This window comes from Limulus polyphemus, unplaced genomic scaffold (assembly GCF_000517525.1).
Source record: "Limulus polyphemus unplaced genomic scaffold, Limulus_polyphemus-2.1.2 Scaffold227, whole genome shotgun sequence".
Taxonomy (NCBI): domain Eukaryota; kingdom Metazoa; phylum Arthropoda; class Merostomata; order Xiphosura; family Limulidae; genus Limulus; species Limulus polyphemus.
The window spans coordinates 52,244-57,779 of record NW_013665837.1 but is presented as its reverse complement, the minus strand read 5'-3'; the positions used below and the strand labels follow the sequence as shown (position 1 = coordinate 57,779).

General features: G+C 32.2%; 1 protein-coding gene across 1 annotated transcript in view; it reads right to left on the bottom strand.

Annotated features, from left to right (window-relative positions):
- Positions 1-3,839, bottom strand: part of LOC106478574 (GTPase-activating Rap/Ran-GAP domain-like protein 3) — a 437,755-nt gene extending 433,916 nt beyond the window's left edge. The window contains exon 1 of the mRNA XM_022382188.1: positions 3,685-3,839. The gene's annotated coding sequence lies outside the window, so the exon portion shown is untranslated. The remainder of the gene's footprint in view (positions 1-3,684) is intronic.
- Between the last annotated feature and the right edge of the window lie 1,697 nt (positions 3,840-5,536).

Here is a 5,536-nt window from a genome sequence, read left to right as displayed (position 1 = left end):
TAATGTGCTAAAAGTAATCCGACTATTGCATAACAATTGTAGATGAATTGATCACTTGTTCATCTTGATATTATACTATAATGTGCTAAAAGTAATCCAACTATTGCATAACAATTGTAGATGAATTGATCACATTCGAACCTCTATTGCGTTAATGTATAATGAACTTTTTTGAAGGGATACACCAGACTTGATATTAGATGTCGTAGAGAAAAGATTTTTAAGGCACTCTTCAAATGACAAGTGAGAAAAATAGAGTAAAACGCTTTTTTTTTAAACACATGTTGTAACATGATGAAGATAATCCTCCTTTGAAACAGGAGTAAAAAAAAAACTGCTTAAGAATTACAGGCAATTAAATTTTTTAATACTTTTTCCTACTTTGTTAATTGCACAAGGTACAAAATGCAATGCACTCGTCTTAAATAAATTATATGTCATAGGCCTCCTCGCAAAAAAAAAATCAATATATTTTTTGTCTTTTAAACATATTCGTCAAATTACGTTGTTTTATTATTACAAATGTCTGAGATATTTCAAAGACTATAAAAAGTAGCTGCGAAATACATTCTTGATAAAAACATACGAAAATGCTTGGTAAGTAATGTAAATTTATGTGTAACAGTACGTACGATCTCTTTTAAATGTATTCATACCGAGGTTTGTGTTTTCGTGACTGGTTCTTACGAAGCTTATGTTAAACAGTCAGCACGAGTAATAAGCTGGTAAATGCATTGAATAAACAAATTAAGATGCATGACACGGCAAATACAGATACATCGTACCAATCACATATAGATCCTACAAAAACACATATATTATTGGTAACGGTATGAAACCAGGTAAATGCTAACAAACATTTGAAGCCATGTGTTTGCCATTAGTACCACAATAAAATGTATAGTAAAAAATTAACATACGTAGACGATTACTGGTAAAATGTAGAGATAATTGCTAGTGCAATGCACACAAATAAATAAACGATAGCATTCAAATCACATATGTTTGGTGATCAAGAATCCAATCAACAGATACACGTCAATAAAGAAGACATTTGTTATAAAACTATCAATAAGTAAATTATAAACGAGGTAATAAAACCCAAAAATTGTTGAGAACAACATGGATTATTCAACAAAAATACAGAATTACCTGATATAAAATGTATGTAAACAAAACAGTTAATAATCTGTAAAAATCTCATCAGCACAGAAAGAATATATAGATCATTGAAGATTCAATATTAGAAATTATAAAAACAATATTAAACGTGTTTACGAAATTTATCATTGAGATGTGTAAACGAAACAAACAAGCGATAGTATATATTACAAACTCTACTCGTGTATTAGATCGATGACCAAAGATGTATAAATTTAGACTTTTGTATTTGGCTACAATGACGTGTGACGTCACGTGATGGATCTGGCTAAATTACCAGAATATTCTTGAAAATGTAGGAAAGGATTTAAACAACAAAACATACATTAGGCTAGAATAGATGATGGCCAATTATTGAGTTAACGAATTATCAATTTGTCTGTCACTGTTAGCCAGTAAGTCAGTTAAGTATTGTGAATACTAATTTCGTGTTTTAGCGAAGCATTAAAGAAGAGAGAAGTACCATATATACAGAAAAAATAGCAAATAAATGACCGTTTAGCATTATTTGTGAAGTTCACTTGGTTAAAGTTAGGGTACTATGTGAACTTTGTATAACATGTGCTTATAGTCGAAGAATTAAAATGCTTTAATTATTATTGAATGGGATCTTTGTACTCTTATGTTTGCTAAATGATCTAAAATAACAATAGAAACAATTACAACAGTACTATGTACAATGAAAATGAATTAATTCAAAGCGTACCATTTAATATATACAGATACATTTATTCCATTCTTAATTTCAACTCATTTAAATGAAAGAACCAGCCAAAAACTAGCCCTGCAAAAAACAACCAACTGATAGGTTTGATAAATTAAACTTAAGGTAGAACTCATGCAGGCTGTACGCAGAGTAAAGACAATTTTTTCATAAGATGAGTACCTAATACCTCAAAGATGTAATATATTATGATAGTGAACTAATTCGAGAAATAGTGATGACTACAGATGAAATTTTCAGCTGTAAAAATCAAATAAAGTTGGTATAAGTCAAATTGATGACACTTACAATAAGAATTGGTGTAAATGCATAATTAAAATAGACCCCCATGCGACTGAAGATGAATAATACAGAGAAATTAGTCATCACAAAAATGTAGGTGAACTAATATTTTGAGCAGTACTGTCTAGAAAGAAGCTTACGACAATAACTGTATACTTATGGAGGCAAAATTCATGAAATGTTAAAGGGACAAAAATGACTTTTTTAGCCCATCAAGGAAGTCCCTTCCAGCTTCTAACTATAACCACTCTTTACTACTCGTGTATTCATCCAATCTTTTCTTGAACTCAGTTAAATTTCTGCCTCCACCATCCTTGAAGGCAGCTCATTCCAAAAGCAAACCATCCTGTTGAAAAGTAACACTGTCTAAACAGCAGACGACTCCTACGCTGCCAAAATTTGAATTTATGACCCCATCTGAATCTAACCCTACAATTGTTACTGACCAGATGGCAAAGGTTTAGATGGCTGAAAATTAAAATTATTGTTGCAAGGGGGATCTTGTAAAGAAGTCTTTATGTGTAAAACATGGCTAATATAGATAGAACAAACCCATCATTGAAGAAAAGTTAGACATGCTCCACAACTCGTACTTCCATTAAAGATATTAGAAACACTGTAAGCCATAGAAGTATATGTGAGAGTACTGAACTATGCAATAGCCACTACTAACCCCTAAATATTAGGTGCAATGATGATAGATCACTAGAAAGTACACAATATACTACACTCAGTTACGATGAGTTAATGCAAAGAACACTAGTAACTAAGCGTAAGGATATTCATATAATGATAGGTTAGGGTTCACATTTATTTTTCATCCATAAGGATGTTATATGCAATGTAGATGAACTAGTTCAAAGGTCATTAGCGTCCACAAAAACAACCACTAATAACCATAAGTACGTTACATGCAATGAAGGATAATTAATACAAGTAACAGTACTAACCACAAATACGTTACATGTAATAAAAGATAACACAAGGAACACTATTAACCATAAATACGTTGCATACAATGATGGATAACTAATACAAGGAATACTATTAACCACAAATACGTTGCATACAACGAATGATAACTAATACAAGAATCAGTACTACCCATTCCAAAAAAGAAACAAGCAAACAAACACATTACATGGAATGAAGATGAGCTAAAACAAGTAGTTTATCTTTGTCTTAAATTTGTTTTCGACAATACTGATTGACAAATATACTACACCATAATCCAAGTAGGTTTTACTATACTATAGTGTTAACTAAAAGAACCACCAGTACTAATCTCTAAAATATTATTCTTGGAAAAGACAGATGACAATGATCACCTATGTGTGATAAAGACGCAGATAAAACAATATTAGAAGCTCAGCTCTTTAAGTATTTTTCTTCGAAGCGTCAAATATTTTGTATTCCATTTGTTGCACATGAAAAACAAGTGAATTCAGTACGAAATGCGGATATATTGTCTTCTTCATTCAAAATACCTTAAAGCAGATTTACATATAATCACTTACATTTGATGTAACTATTCTAATACATGGAGAAGCTTGTATTCCCAAACCATTCAAATGTTAACTTCAATAGGAGTTTTATGGAGCTTCTAGTTCGCCAATTCTTGTACTTGTCATCAGCTTTCTTTGAGGTTTGGATGAGCAGAAGAACACTTGTGGTGAACACCTTCTGTTACTGTTTCTCTATTCACGAGCTACGAATTTCGTTCGGTACAATCTTAGCACGCAGGCGCAGTGATCTAATCACTTAGTGGCCAGCGTAGTTAGAGAATGCTGAGAGTTTCCATTTTGACGTTTCTACCAAAACGGGATCAATACTAATATGTTTAGTCTCTTTATAGAAAATATACCAACATCACTCCGGTTTGTTCCAAAATTTATGCACTAACGCTTCAGAAGGGAAGTAATGAAATCCAAATATATATATCGCTTATCATACAAAAAATTACATTTACCTCTAGTTCAACCCGACTGTTGAACTGAACCAGAGCAACAAGGAATAGTTAAAGTATGAAAGAAATCGAACGTGAGAATATCGAATAATTGAAGGGAAGACAGAAACAAAAATATTGGGTAAGCAACTTGAATATTTCTCAGTAACAAACATTATAAGAATCATGAATATATTCAAACACAAACTTTTAGTAAGAAGTTTACAGAAGCAATGGTAAAAAGAAGTCATCTAAGAACACGAGTTGAGTCGGATATGTTAAAGAACACTTGCTCTACACTGTTTATAAATATATCTAACGATCAAGAAATATTTGTTACGTCTGATATATTTATTTCATTTAACATTTTCCTTGTTTATGAGAAGTTGTGAATGCATTCAATTAATTTTTTTTCACTTTATAATTTCAGTTACAATGTTTTATCTGAACCATAGCGCTTCATTAACAGCTTTAAAATAATTCACTGGAACTGCTGACAAAGAGCTGCTGGACAGCTTTAAGATTTGGCTTACCGATCAATACTTTTACTTCATATTTGAATTTTCTCTTTGGTTTTACGGTAACAACGCTTCGATAATTAAATTCTGGATATGGTTACCAAACAGTGTGCTTGCATACTTCATAAATTTTACAATTTTATGTTGTACAAAATCATTAAAGAAAACTAAAATTAAAATAGAAATAAGAACATAGGAACGATGTGTTCTGGTTCTATGATATTTGAACCTGTTTTAGTTACAACTAATTATCATATGCATGCCAGTCTGTCTATATATTGCTTTGTTCCTAGTAATTTCAGGTTCTCCGGTGTTTCAGGGTAAGTTTACGGACTTACAACGTTAAAATCTGGGGTTTGATTCCCATCGGTTCACCGAATGCAGATTGCCAATTGTGTAGTTTGCACTAAAACAAAAGAAAAAATAGTATCTTCATACAGTTAAAGTATTTATATAGATTCTGATTTTCGTTCATATATAGTTAGATGCCAATAATAGTGTCGCTTATATAGGCCTGGCATGCAAGTCGCGGGTTCGAATCTCCGTCACCGAATGTGTTCGCCTTTAGAGTTACTGTCAGGGTAGAGTGTAAAAAAAAATTACGGCTAATAGAAAATACCTGAGCGGCCGATCCCACAACTAGAGGAAATTAAGGTTGAATGAGGAAAAATAATATTGTAGCTTTTATAGCATATCTCATGTAGCTTTTATAGCATATATCATTTATTCCGTTTTTGTTTTTTTGTTTTGAATTTCGCGCAAAGCTACACGAGGGCTACCTGCGCTAGCCGTCCCTAATTTAGCAATGTAAGACTAGAGGGAAGGCAGCTAGTCATCACCACCCACCGCCAACTCTTGGGCTACTCTTTTACCAACGAATAGTGGGATTGACCGTCACATTATAAC